The following is a 16000-nucleotide window of genomic DNA, read 5'->3' as shown; positions in this document are numbered from 1 at the left end:
ACAGATTTTTCATATACATTTTTAAACAACTGAACTGGTATGAAATTCATGGTGAATTCATTATATAATATCAAATGAATCGTGGCATTCGGACAAATCAGAAGAACGATGGAATATCGGAAAAAACCTCACTCTCGCTTACATGGCGATTGCTCTATCAACTGATCCACCAGATCCACCAGATCCACCAGATCAGAACTATAGACTCCATTTAGTTTTTTCAATTCTACCGATAATTATGTGTGATATTAACTAGTTGATATTAGTCTGAAAGTGGAATTTAACAGGTTTGACAACTTGTATTTCGAAAACTATACATTGAATTCTTTTGTGCCTTTATGTGCCTTTGTGTTAACGATCGTATTTCGACGAAACGCAAGATCTGCCGAAAACATCACCGCTGTCTCTAAGAGTGTGCAGGAGAATTCAAGGATGAAGAATTTCGATGATATCCCACACTAACTTTGTTTTATTCAAATTCAAAGATAGGGAGCACTGAATGAAACATCCTCTAATTAGGTACCTACTGTAGAATCTTTGACAATAATATGAAAGAACTCTCGAGATCCTTCACAAGCTACTGTTTCAAATGAAGTCTTCCTGACCTGTATTCGTATACATTCACAAAAAAGCAATACACTCAAGCTGGCTCATTGCCTTTCTCAAGATCCAATCTGTAGCCGGAAAGAAGTATAAAGGATAAATCACCCTTCTCTGACTAATGACATACATCCTCTGCGTTCATTGCTTCAACTGATAAAAAGTCTATTTCGTAATGAAATTCTCCGAGATATTTTCTTGAGATCTGTCCGGTTTGCAGATTGATCCTCTGACACGGGTTTTGGGACTCGAGTAGTGAATACGGGATTAGGAAATCTAAGGGACCCTGAATAAATCCTCGATGTTTTACGTTGATTATACTTTGAGATAAATCACAGCTTGGTTAAATATTTTCGATGAGGTGCCAATCGATGCCTCTAGAGTGTTGTGTAAGAGATTAAACCTGTGAGGTATGGAGAGTATGAGGTTTTGTTTCAGACGAAAAAATGATAATATAACTTTGAACAAATAACAATAATTAACTAAAATGTAAAGACAAAAGTAAATCACAGCAAATGATTGAAATGCTTGTTCATGACAACACAATTGTGTCCTTCTTTGAATATTATTCACTACACGAATAATTTCCCTCCTTCTCAATCTTCCAAACTCTCTAACAATGCTGTGTTAGAGGTCCTCAATATTTTGATATTCCCTCTCATCATAAATTCTATTTTTCAGTGTACCCCATAAGAATGTATCCATAACACTTAAGTCTGGAGACGTTGCTGGCCGCCTCACCGGCCCATTATTCCCTTTCCATTCATCACCAAAACTTTCAGTCAAGAACTGGATACTCGTCTGGTAGTGTGCGGTGGAGCAATCATCATGTTGAAACCAACTGTTGTTATAGTTAGCTAAAGGTAGATCATCCACATAGTCTTCGAAAATCGACATTAAAAACTGGTGATAGGTTTCTCCATCCCAAATTCCGTCAAATAAATGAAGACCCAAAGTTCTATCTTTGTAAATTCCTACCCACACGTTAATATTAAATCGCCCTTGAGATCGAATTTCTCGGAACTGCCTGGGGTCGTTCGTTATTTCGATTGAATATCACACAATTGGTTAAAGTGCTTTCATCCGTCCAAATTACATTTTCCAGGAAAACAGGAAAATTAGGTCTTCTTATTAGCCAATTACAAAATTCTAATCGTCTTTCGGGATCAACTGGATGCAATTTTTGAGATATGTATATTTTGTAACATTTTAAACCGCTTTTTTTGAGATGCCTCCAAGCACTTCTTTGACAATTATTCATTTCGGATGGAATTTGACGTGTACGGCCCTGGAAATTGGTTCACTGAGTTAAATAAAAATACAATAGCCACTTTCACGTCTCCCTATGTACCGCAGAGTTTTTAGAGAGTTTTTTTTTCATTTCTGGGTACCTATTCATATTTTTTCATAATTCATACAATGAACTTCTAATACAACAATCTTCTGGTCTTCATCAGAAGATGGCAAATGAGACTTTGCCGAAACGTTGTGAAAATAATCCTTATGGGGAGAAAATACACAGAACACGGAGCGAAACCCGAGAAAACAGCTCATCATATATATATATATATATATATATATATATATATATATATATATATATATATATATATATATATATATATATATATATATATATATATATATATATATATATATATACAGGGTGTACCTGGACTTCCTCTTTTCCTCTCGAGAATGTATAGATAGGGTCAAAATATCACCAGTACTTCATATAACTTTTTTTCCTAAAAGTCTTCGTAACCAAGTTACGGGCCCTCGAAGTTACAAAATGAAAAATGTTTTTCTTTGATAACTTTTCAAGTGAATATTCAAAATCATCCAAATTTTGGTAATTGACTAAACAAATAAATTCCGTCGATGAGCTTTCATGCAGGAGTCAGTTGTTTTGCTACAAAGTCAGGAACGGAATACCCCCGATGGTCCACACCCCAAAACTTTGAAATGACAGATATTTTTCAATATTTTTCAACAAAATAAGGTTACTTGGACAATTGTATGAATAAAAGTACTCGTGTGGAAAGTCGATCGGAGCAACAAGTCTTGATAAAAATGTAGTTCTACTCGACGACATCAAACCCGCTCGGCTACCATTATTTGAAATGAATAATTATCAAAGCAGAAATAATAATGATAACGTTAATTCAACAACATTTATAACAGGAATATTACAAAGTATGCTAAAATGAAGTCGTAAACAAAAAGTACAGTACCTATATGGAAGTTTAAGTCACAATTGTGATAGCAGATATTTTTTCAAAAGAAATATCAAGTTCTGTAGATTCGTGGTGTTTTTAAACTAACAAGCTACTCTACTATGAAATATCGAATTCATTCCATATTTTGTATGTACATAATACGTGTGGAATAATCACGTTTCGTGTTGATCAGTTATCTGAATCTCATGAAACCCAACATTCGAATGTTTCAAATTCTTCTTCACAGCTAAACTGTTGAGGAGTTTCACTGATAATTATAATTTTATGGGAGAAATTCTTTAACACGAATCTAAATTTAGCTGAAAAAACGCACATCGGAAAAATATTTACTATACTAATAAAAAGCAAACGAATGAACTACAAAAACGGCTGCATATGATCAGGTGAAAATATCCAGGGAATAATTATGTTCCATTTCTTTCACAGATGTTGACAAAAAAACCTTTTAGAAAGTTTTGATAAAAAATGAGAAACTGGAATGCGATTTTGTTTTGTTGAGTGGTGCGTTGTCATATGACTATCATTGTATTGTCAATATTCTATAGGATATTTTGAATTTTTTTTGATATGGCCGAACAGTTTACATTCAATGAATATGCAGATATGCATGTATTTTATGGACAAGCATTTTATAATGCTGCAGAAGCTCGTCGTCTGTATTCCGAGCATTTTCCCAATCGAACGGTACCGTCAAGAGAAACATTCGAGCGTGTCGATCGCAGCTTGAGGGAGACAGGTATGTAATAATTGATAATTAATTTGAGCACGTTGTTTTATTTCGATATTATTGTAGGTACAGTTTTGCCAAAACGAGGTGGTGAGGGCGCTCCTAGGACTGTAGTACCGTTTTATTGGAGGAAAATATTTTGGAAGCCGTCGCTGATGATCCTTCAATGAGCATCAGAAATTTATCAGAACAGTTCCATACATCCAAGTCCACTATTCATAGAATAATTAGGGAACAACTGCTCCACCCATTTCACATCCAGAAGGTACATGCCATGACACCTCAAGATTTTCCAGCACGACTGGAATATGCCAATTGGTTCATGGATAGGCAAAGAGAGGATATGACTTTTATTAATCGAGTTTTATTCACTGATGAAGCAGGTTTCAGTAGAGATGGAGTTATCAACTCTCATAATCTCCATATATGGGCCGAAGAAAATCCCCATGGGATATTGCAAACCAAACACCAACGGAAATTCAACGTGAATGTTTGGGCTGGTATCATAGGAAACCATCTTATAGGACCATTCGTTCTACAGGACCGATTGAATGGAGAACGTTATTTGGAGTTCATTCAGAACGATTTGAATGGACTTTTGGAACATGTTCCATTGCAAACCCGAAGAGATATGTGGTTTATGCATGATGGCGCTCCTCCTCATTTTAGTTTGATTGTGCGTGACCATCTGAACCATATTTTCCACAATAGATGGATTGGTAGAGGTGGGCCATATTCATGGCCATCGCGGTCTCCGGATTTAAATCCATTGGATTTCTTTCTGTGGGGGCATCTAAAAAGCCTTGTTTACGCTACACCTATTCACACAAGAGATGCATTGTTGAATAGAATAACATTACATTGTGAAGCCATACGAAACGACCCTGGAATGCTATTTCAAGTACAGAGAGGGTGTCTTCGCAGACTAAGAAAATGTATAGAGATAAGGTGGTCATATCGAGCAGTTTCTGTAGCGGATTTTTCATTTCTGTTTGCTCTTGAGGCTCTTGAGTTTCGTTAGTTAAACGTGTTTGCATTATAAAAATTCGTTATGAACATTTTACCTATCATTTTCATTTTCCTTAAAAACTAATATTTTCGAATAATGGTATACATCTCAGGATAAATGTTGTTGAATTAACGTTATCATTATTATTTCTGCTTTGATAATTATCCATTTCAAATAATGGTGGACGAGCGGGTTTGATGTCATCAAGTGAAACTACATTTTTATCAAGACTCGTTGCTCCGATCGACTTTCCACACGAGTACTTTTATTCATAAAATTGTCCAAGTAACCTTAATTTGTTGAAAAATATTGAAAAATATCTGTCATTTCAAAGTTTTGGTGTGTGGACCATCGGGGGTAGTCCGTTCCTGACTTTGTAGCAAAACAACTGACTCCTGCATGAAAGCTTATCGAAGGAATTCATTTGTTTAGTCAATTACCAAAATTTGGATGATTTTGAATATTCACTTGAAAAGGTATCAAAGAAAAACATTTTTCATTTTGTAACTTCGAGGGCCCGTTACTTGGTAACGAAGGATTTTAGGAAAAAAAGTTAAATGAAGTACTGGTGATATTTTGACCCCATCTATACATTCCCGAGAGGAAAAGAGGAAGTCCAGGGACACCCTGTATATATATATATATATATATATATATATATATATATATATATATATATATATATATATATATATATATATATATATATATAACTATAAATTATTTTTGATTTGGGTATTTCAGTCAATATCTGCGGGCTATGGAAACACTATTTTTTGTTATTCAAGCTTTCAGAAAGTATATTTTTCTCCTTTATCAAGAATATCTAATCAAATTTGTAAAAAATGTTCATCAATATTCAATTTTGAATTGTAAAACTCAGATTACTTGTGAGTATTATTAATTTGTTTTGTTTCTTTCTATTGTATTCATTTTACCGTCGTGATAACACGAAGTCTCTATTCAGAGACGAAATCTTGGCATTTTGTGGGTTTTCGGGGATTCGGTCTGTTTAGAAAGAAAATGATTGTCTTTTTAGCTACCCAAGCTTTCGCTAATGTTTATTACCTTTATCGAAGGCTGTAATATAAAAAAGGACATAACGGATAAAACAGTTACATACCTGTGCTACGTGAGGATATTTTCTTTGAAAATATAAATTTTGAAAGATATCTTCAAAATAAGAATGACAATTTTTTGTCAGTGAACAATGTGAAATACTTTTTTATTTTTTTTTTAATGTTTTCAGTTTCCTATTTATTTGTCACACATATATCTGATATAATTCATGTAAATTGGTAAGATGAATAAACTTCATTACTTTCCATACCTTGATTCATCATTGTTATTATTCTCATCAGAATAATATTTATTTCAGGCTTCCGTCTTATAGTAATGATGAAACGAGTGTCTCAGCTTTATACTGCGGTTATAGACGAAACGTCACGCATAAAAACCTGCAGACTACAGTCATCATAGCCGAAAAAATTATATTAATTTTCATCAACACGCTTTTATTAGCTTCACCAGTACGTATGTATGTATGTAGTTTGTTTGTTTGCTTGTAACTCTCAAGTTCAGGATCTGTATTTGACAGAATCTATTCTTCATCTATTCGCGGGCAGATGGCGATGTACGTAACCTCATTGATATAATTTGACCTCACTTTACATGTATTTCTTCATTTGAAAAAGTAATTTTTTTATTAACACGCGCGCCTGCTGCATTATTTGTAATCCTCCTTATTTAAAAAAAAACTATTTTTAACTTTTCAGTTCAATGTCCTTTAAAAGTGTTTTTTTTAGTTTTTTAAACTATATTTATTGGTCGTGAAAGCTTCCAGTGTTTGACAGAGAATTTCACTTTTTCCAATGTTATTTATTTCCAGACTATACCTGCGGTAGTCGGAAATTACAAGAAAACGGGTTAAAGTTATTTGCCTGGTATGTATCGAAGGTGTTAGGGAAGTTATTCGTTGATGATAAAATTTACATTGAAACTATTTCACCTTCAATGTTGTGTAACGTTTCTATGTATATGGTAAATGTTTCAAATTCACTTCGAATGTTCCAGTTGTAAAATGATCGATATTTACTGCGTTCACACCTTGAAAGGTAAAACTTTTTCATCCTCATTTCTGAGGATTGTCTTTCGTGAAGATACCAAAGCTGATTGACGGAAAACACATATTGAATACAGTTTTTCGATAGTAATGAAGAAAGAACAATTCCAGCTTCACTGTTGAAACATTTTTGTAGACTCACCTACGAATACTCTTTTCAAAAACACGATCAAATTGAATAAACCTCTCAACTGAACGTTCGGATGATAACACAATCGAGTGGTATTCCATTCATACATTTTTATCAGTTTATGCTAAAATAAATAGACTTAATATCCTGAGCTACCTTCATTGTCGGTTTTCGAAGATTACTCAATTTTCAGAGCGAGAATTACAAATATTTTGTAAATAACTATCTATGGGTTCATAGTATACAAATATCGTCAAGTTAGGGAGACTTTTTTCCAACTGAACAAACATTTACTCTACTTTCACGCGGTTTGAAAAATCTATTGAAATAGGTATGTGTCAAACAAATATCGACGGGCAAATATACGAGAGTGGATCAAAAAAGACGTACCACAAGGTATGATTGTCAGGGATCGAAGTTTTAAAAAATCCCTCAACGTCAAGTTCATTTTTGAGGGTAATTTAAGCCAAAAATTTTGAGATAACTGAGCGGAGATCTCGCTTCTTAGTTTATTGATAAGAAATGGGGCTCGTTTGATACCTTGATTCAAAAATGATATCCATTCATTGCTGCTTTGCTTCTGAAAATCGCTCCATTCATTCAGAAAATATAGAGTTTTGAAATGACAAAAGTACGATGTACGTAAAATTCATGAATTGTTACCTAATTAATTGGAAAAAAGATGGACATGATAGTTTTCATTAGAGAAAAATTATATAAAATGGAACACACAAGAAAAGCAATAATTTTTTTCAAAATTGGCTTTATTCATCAACGTTATCTGCATAAAAAGTCACATTATCATTCCAGCGCCGCTCTAACATTTTAATGACACTTCTGTAGAACGATGTATCTTTTGCCTCAAAATAGGCCCCACTTTTAGCGATAACCTCTTCATTCGAGAAAAATTTCTCACCGGTGAGCATTTTTTTGAGGTCTGCGAACAGCTAGTAGTCGCTGGCAGCCAAATTTGGTGTGCTGTCTTAAAACAAAAGTTTTTCTTTGTCATTTGCGGTCGTTTCTTTGCAACTTCGGACTTCCAACGCTCCGATAACGCTATTCAATATTCACTGTTGATGGTATTTTCGTTCTCAAGATAGTCGATGAATATTACACCAAGCACATCCCAAAATACCAAGACCATAACCTTTCTAGCAGATTGTTGTGCTTTCAGGCGCTTTCGACGAGGTTCACCAGTTGCTCTCCGCTCAGATGACGATCGTTTCGATTCCGGAGTGGAGTTATGGATCCATGGTTCATCCACTGTCACTACACCCAAATCCGGAGTCCTCCAGGGCTCAATCCTAGCCTCTCCCCCATTCTTACTCTATGTTCACGACGCCCCCTCCACTTGAAAAATCCTACAATATGCCCATGACACAATCCTCTACTCCTCCACCCCTAACACCCCCTCTTACAAACACAATCCAGGAACATCATACGAGCTATGTAAATAAAAAAAAAAATTCAACATATTTGAATCATCTTCTAAAAGAAAATCATATCTTTAACGAAGAGTTCGAAATTTTACACATAGAAAATAAAAATTTGAAGCGGAATCATTCGGAAGAATGGAAAATTATTAAACTCAAAAATTCAAACATTCTAATGAATGTCCAACTAGATAGTTCACCATTATTCAACTTGTTTTTTAAAAAAAACCCAGAGAGAATTATTATTGATGTAGATGTGAGGTAATATGCTTCAGGTGATCATAATTGAACAGGTACCTTAGGTAGACGTTTAGATAAATTTTTGGAGGTAGTCTCAATTATGGTTACCTGTAGTATATCAATAATAATGTAAGAACAAGTTGAAGTATTCAAATCACTCGAGAAAGCTACTGTGCTAGCGAAACATGTGATATATTTTTCAAATAAAGCTTGTGGAGATCAAATCGTAAGGTGTAGTTTTTGAAATGATAAATCACTTCGAGCACTAGTGCAACAAGTGGCGCATTAAAATAAACCTCTTCAAAACCCAAACCATACTATTCAGATATCCCAATACCCGCCCTAGACTCAGTACTGAACACTTGCACCTCAGACTGTTAGGAGAGAACCTCCAACTCCAGGACTCGGTGTTCTACTTGGAGGTTACTTTCACGAGTACCCTCAACTGGGAGACCGACCTTAGAGAAACTCTGGATGGAGTCCGGAAAAGAGCCAATCTCCTGAAAGCTCTGAGAGGCAAGCTCGGTAGATGCGACAGTGAGACTCTTTTACATACGTACAAAATGTTCATAAGACGGATCTTGGATTTTGAAGCCACGATCTACTGCATGCTCTCCCAGAGACGAACCCACCACATACTTACAACTGAGAGACGAATCCTACGAAACATCCATAACTTCCCATTCCGATACTCCTCCTATGATTTATATAACTGAATAAATATTACCCCAATCAACTTGAGATTTCAGGAACTACAAGGAAGATACACTGCGAAAGCCATGATAAGCAACAACACCGCAGCCATTAGCACCCTCACCACCCCTTGGATCATGTGGAGGACCCAGAAGGATACCTAGGAAGAAGCTCCCATTGCCCCCAGTCAGACTCCTGGGAGCAGTGGAAGACCTGACGGAGCAAATCCAGGACATCCTAGAGGAGTACCTACTGGTGATCAGATAGAGGACAGCGCACGGCTTGGAACACACTGAAGCCCAACAAAAACCCAATTCCTCAAGAACGAGCACCGCAATGGAACCGGACACTCCAATCAATAATACAATTACCGACTCCGATAATTTTAATTCGAATTATTTGTAAAGCAACTCATCCCTGAAGAGGCATAAGCCTATAACATGCCCCCTTATATCATTATACCTATGTAACTTATACTGTCAATCTACCAATGAATAAACATTTCTCTCTCCACTGTCACATATCGATGCTAAGATTACGTATTGTTCTATTCAAGTATGGAAAAACACTGCGCAGAATCAAGACGTTCTTCTTTCTGGTCAACAGTGAACTCGCGCGGCACCCACTTTGAACAGAGCTTTCTCATATTCAAATGCTCATGCTCAAGGCAACACTTCCTTTTGATATTTTTGCAATGTCAGCTAACTCACGCAACTTAATTTTTCGATCATTCAAAACGATTTTCTGTTTTTTTTTTGTTTTCTGGTGTTACTGCCTCAGTTGGGCGTCCAGTGCGTTCTGCATCATCGGTGTCTCTACGACCACGTTTGAAGTTAGCAAACCAACGTTTAACTGTTTCTGATGAAGCGAAGTCCTTATTCTAACACTTTTCAATTCAAGCCATTGCTTTGCTTGTACGGTATTCTAACCAAGAAGCAGTGCAACATCAAAACATGAAATTGTATTTGATTCATTGTTTTGAAAATAACAAAAGTAGTGTCACTCTTAGCACAATAACTCACAAACTCATGAATATCATGAAATTTCAACAGCGTTCATTTGTAGATTAGTAGCAAATGAAAAAGCGGTGATTGCAATAAGACTAGCGCAATCTATGTCTTGGGTCCGAGACTTTTCAGCCCAGATAGTATTTGAATGAAAGTATTATAGTATAACAATTTTCAATTTAAGGTAACTCATATAATAATATAATTGAAAAGTAAAATGATTCCATAAAATTTGTCCCCGTAACAAGATAGCTTCTGCATATCGATAGGATGTACGAGCGAATAGGTGAACCAGTTCGTTAAATACTTTGAAACATTGGTAAACTGATCAACACTTCGTAGGTCTATTAAATTTGCTTCCATAACTAGTCATTCGGTTTCTTCATTATTAAGCGACCTTATCTGCGTAGGTGTAGTGTGTTCTGTTTCTTGTGAAGGTGACTTTGTTTTGTATTTATTAAATATATTTAATTATATTTATTAAATAGACTGTTATATTTATTAACTTTGAAATATAAGATAGAGTTGGCCGATACTTGTTTCTCAAAATACATTATCATAGATTTTCATTATATTCACACTTTATTATCAGATAATTAGTTGACCTAGTCATTAAACTCAGGTATAAATGTTCGTTAAACTCAGGTATAACTGTCATTAATTAGTTCCTAGAACATTATTAGTTTCTAGGTAGATAGTAATATTTCAAAAAGTTTGTTAGTGAACACGCTTGAAAAAGCTACTGTGCAGCGAAACACATGTTGCGGATTTGTTAATCTGTTCTAGTGAAAATCTCACAATGAAGGGTTTTTCAAAATACATCAACTTCAAAATAGTTTCTGAGGTAAGTGAACAACTGACAAATAGCTGAATAATATGATTGAATTTTATTATTTTTATAGTATTAAGATGGATGCCGTAGCAGGTCCAAGTAATGTACAAAGAAAGCGGAAGTTTATGTCATTAGAAGAAAAACAGATTGTCTGTAAAGAACGAAAATTTAAAGAATACACTCCGTACAGTGAGAGCTGTACCCAGTGTTCATTTTTAACGGGAATATCCGTGTTGACAATTGAACGGATTGTACGTGAAAAAAAGGTGACTGGGATTGTGCAAGCTCCAAAAGTACATTGTCGTGGTAGAAAAAAAATTGAATTGGACGAATACCAGAAATATTTTGTACGCTATACCATTTCATTCTTTCTTTTTTGGGAATAAAGCGCCAACCCTCGAATGTATTAGGACAAAGATAATGGATAATGATCTCATTACAAAAATTAGCAAAGAGAAGTTAAGGAGAGTAATAAAAGAAGATTTAAAATGTATATATGCCAAACGATCCCGTAAATCTGTCTGAATAGTAAGAGAAGACATAGTCTCATGGCGACGGAGATATTTTCGCTCTATTAGAGAAACGCGTTCTGCTTACAAAAATATTTTTCATCTGGACGAAACGTGGTTTGGCAAGATACTATTGTAACTAGTTGTCGTCAAGCATTTGTGGACGGTTTATCAACAGGGTTACGCGGACCATCGGGTAAAGGGCAACGACTAATTGTCGCCCATATAGGTAGCGAGAGTTGGCTGTGTAGACGATAGGACACTAATTTTTTTATCCATAAAAACGGGAGATTATCACGAATACATGGACGCCCAACGCTTTGAAGGATGGTTTGAATCCCTTCTTTCACGAGTCGAGTCAAATTCGGTAATAGTAATGGATAACGCTTCTTATCACAGCAGATTAGTAGAACAGCTGCCAACTATGAACATCAGAAAAGCAAACATGTAGAGTTGGTTAGGACAAAAAGGAATTCAATTATCCGAGGACATGGTTAAGGCCGAGCTTATGAGACAGATATCGCCAGCATGTGGTGGATACAATGATCGTGCTGGAGACATCACCATTTTAAGATTTTATCCTTACCATTGCGAGATAAACCCGATAGAATCGGTCGGTAGCCAAGAGGTTCGGCCTGGGTGCTTTGTTCACTCACTCGAATTGACTGCCGTGTTGGTCGGTGGTTCAAGCCTTAGTCTGAACGATCGATCTTCACTTGCTATCGTCCAACCCGTGTTAGGAATCACACGTTGAAAGGTAAGACCTCGTTAATCCTTAGCTCGCACAAGTTTAGACTTTTGAGGGTTGTCTTTCGTAGGGATGCGACAGCTGGTTAACAGAAAAAACAGATTTAAACAGAACATAATTAATCTGGGCTCAAATTAAAGGTTACGTACTCGCTATGGAACGGATACGAAAAGAAGATTGGGCTAATGCTGTAGCTAATGTTGTCAAGGAAGAAGAGAAAATGTGGAGATTGGACGGGATGGTAGACACTGTTTTCGATCAATTAATAATAGATATAAGTATGACTGGTGATTCTTTTTCGGACGAGTCAATGGATTCTGAAACTTCATAAGCATAACATAGGTAATTATTTCTTTGCTTTGTAGTTCTCTTTCTATATAGAAGGAACATAATAATTATTTTGTGAATTTTTCTTTTTTTTTAAGTACCTACTGCATTAGGCATAATAAGAAAATAACAATTTTTACGTAATTACCTATGTGTTTAAATAAATGAAGATATTATTTTGGTACGCCTCTGCAGAGTTGGTAAGAGGATTATCCGTTGGTCACTTCAAGTGCGACGTTGCTAATGAATCACCTTCAATTGAAAATTGTTATAGAATAATAAAAACTTCAATAATGTATCTAACGATTAGACAAATATCCCACTGAGGCATCTAATAAACTGCATACTGCTGGTTTTATTGAATTATTGTTTGCATCTTATTTCGTTATGTGATCAAACGAAATACAGTATCTTTTTTAGTGTTCTACTGTTAGAGTGCAAATTGAAGAACACATTGAACACTATCAATTGAAACTGAAATTCAACACAACAATTTGATCTGATTTCTAACAATTGGTATGATGCGTGTGTGTAGAGGAAGAATATGGATTTGGTTAATGGAGGAGTGTGAATTGGGATTTATAAGTTTATGAATCTTCATTCTTTCTGATGTTGAGAAATATGTGTATGTTTCAAATGATATAATGGAATTGCACTCTTGCATTTGGAAACACTTCTATATTCTTGAGCATTGGTGCATTGTGAGAAATCAGTTAATATCATAATGTTATCCATGATGACAATTATACATTTTTCAGTTTTTCACTTTCAGTTTAATTTCATCACTTTGAACAAACATATCTTTCTTCACTCAAGGGGAACGTAAAGCCGACGAACAAGAAAGCATAGACCTGATATTTTGTGTTGTCCAGTTGACTATCAGGAATATATTCAAAATTACTCGTATTCTTCCTACAGACATCAAATTCTAAACCCTTGTCACTTTCTATCACTAAGACATCGAAGAATAGTAACTCATTTCACGAAACAATTTCCCGAAAATTTCTACCCGAAATCATTGATGAGTGTCGGAAAGTGAAAGTGCAACATGTTAAAAATGAATAGAGAGTCAGTTTGATCTCTTGGAGACGCCAACTTGGTCGGTGAAACGCGAGTCGAGAGAGGTGTTGCAGTTCTGGTGTTTTCGAAAAGTGTTTATTTTGGGTCTAACTTCCTCCACAAAATGATACCTAATTTCGTTAATTTATAAGTGTTTTCTTTTCCTACAACCCTCGTATGTGACATTTGATATGATTATTATAACTTAAACACACTCAACATTAGTTGATTCAACGTACCACAATTCACTCAACACTGACAACAAATTTTCAATGAATATATTGATTCATTCACTGCTGAAAATATCACCTTCAACACCAGACGCAATATTCGTGACAAAATTTCTATCGTTTTACGAAGACTCCTTAAATGTCGCGTCGTCTCATTATGCATAAACACCACATCAGCGTTATGTCATGGAAACACGTCGAACATTATTGTGATTAAATGCCACCAAGACCACCACTAAATTGAGTTAATGAGTTAATGTACGATTAATTGTGAAACACGGTCCTTAATAATTTCACGTTATGGTAGTATTTTTTGGTGGCATGATAGGGACATTCGAAATGTATCTGGGAATAGTATTTATATATATATATATATATATATAAATATATATATATATATATATATATAAATATATATATATATATATATATATATATATATATATATATATATATATATATATATATATATATATATATATATATATATATATATATATATATATATATATATATATATATATATCGCACACCTAGATCTAAAGGGAGCTAATTCAAAAATATCATCTTTTAAGTTATGCTCACTGTCGAATTGCTTATCTCATTACCTACCGAACAATAAAACAGAATTAAAATTATTTCCACTACGCGACGCCAGATGGTACTGAAGTCCTTTTTTGTTGAACCAGCGTGCGTACATCCTCCCCCGTCAAAATAGGGACATCGCTAGTTGTTATCAGTTTTGCAACCGGAACGCATGTACGCATATTAAACGAAGTAGAATTATTTTGAGTTGTGTCCCTATTGTTGAATATTAAAGCAATATTATTTTAAGTTGTTGCTGTTTTCATAATTGGTGCTAAATAAATAAATACAACATTTTGAGTTGAACCACTATCGCTGGCAAGGTAAGCAAAGTTTTATATTTTATTTAGAATTGTTACTGTGTTGTTGAATTTTTTTTTATTCGTTGTTAGATCTGTTTTGTTGACTCATACTTTTGACTCCTATATTTCTTTAAAAAACCAATGAATTTAAAGTTTTTTACCAGTCACTATTGGAGTTTTTCCATCTGAATATATTGTTATTTTCATCTAGCGACTACATAGATTGTTGTGTAGTTACTGATAAATTTTTGAGTTAGATCCTTTTAGATTGTAGTATATTGCTCCTGTATGCATGCAATCGAAATACACAGGACTTTACAGTTAGCAAAATGGTCATTTTCTATTTCAGAAAAATAATGAATCGTGGACGAATTTTAGTAAATATGGTAAAAGAATCAAGAGCAAAGGAGAACAAAGAAAATATCACCCCTATTATACTTACTCAACGTGAAACTGTAGAAGATGTTTTCTAGATATCAACCAGCGATAAAGACTCGTCTAAGCTTAATAGCTTATCCATGGTAGATGAATCTCTTCCGAGTACGTCTAAACAACAGACCCCTTGTACACATAACTACTACATTTCACCAATCCGAAGTAACGAAAGTGATATTGACAACTCTGATGAGGATCCCACTTATCAACTAGTTCAAAAAAGTAAAGCACCAGTAAAGGTTGTATCTGCCTCATCGTCTTCATCTACCACTAGCAGTAGCAGCTCGGACACCGAATATAATCATGTACAAGTAAACACTCACAATGCTGAAATTGATACAGTAGAGCCCTTGATAGCAAAAAAGGGGTAGAAAAAGACTACGTAAACCAACAATGTGGAAATCAAAAGTCGCCAAAGTGGTGAGAAATTCTGGAAAAGCCTACCAGTCACTGTCTAAGTCGAAGAAACAAGTGCCGGAAAGAAAGGTTGGACCTCCCTGTGGAGAAAAATGTCGCCTGAAATGCAAAGATAAGATCAACGAAGTGTCAAGACAACAGCTCTGTGATGCGTTTTGAAAATTAGGCAATCTTGAAAGGCAGAGAGAGTTTGTAGTACGACACTCACATTCAATAAAGCCTAAATATCGATACTCAAGCACACAAGACTTTCGAGCTCTCAACACCGCCTTTTATTTTGAAGTTGATGGTTCCAGAATTAGAGTATGCAAGCCATTTTTCAAATCAACTCTTGACTTGGGCTATAAAGCGATAA

General features: G+C 35.0%; 1 protein-coding gene across 3 annotated transcripts in view; it reads right to left on the bottom strand.

The window, feature by feature from the left end:
* LOC111513200 (beta-1,4-galactosyltransferase galt-1) overlaps nucleotides 1–16000 on the bottom strand; it is a 318653-nt gene that overhangs the window by 228493 nt on the left and 74160 nt on the right. Inside the window, exon 1 of one of the 3 annotated variants that reach the window (XM_074183711.1) lies at nucleotides 6841–6946. The exons of the other annotated variants lie outside the window; for them this stretch is intronic. The gene's annotated coding sequence lies outside the window, so the exon portion shown is untranslated. Of the gene's footprint in view, nucleotides 1–6840; nucleotides 6947–16000 lie in introns of those variants that run through there. 3 annotated transcript variants of the gene reach the window in all.

Source organism: Leptinotarsa decemlineata, unplaced genomic scaffold (genome assembly GCF_025532065.1).
Source record: "Leptinotarsa decemlineata unplaced genomic scaffold, Ldec_3_MD MMD2_P_RNA_scaffold_2, whole genome shotgun sequence".
Taxonomy (NCBI): Eukaryota; Metazoa; Arthropoda; class Insecta; order Coleoptera; family Chrysomelidae; genus Leptinotarsa; species Leptinotarsa decemlineata.
The sequence above is the reverse complement of the archived record's forward strand: the minus strand, read 5'-3'. Positions and strand labels throughout refer to the sequence as shown.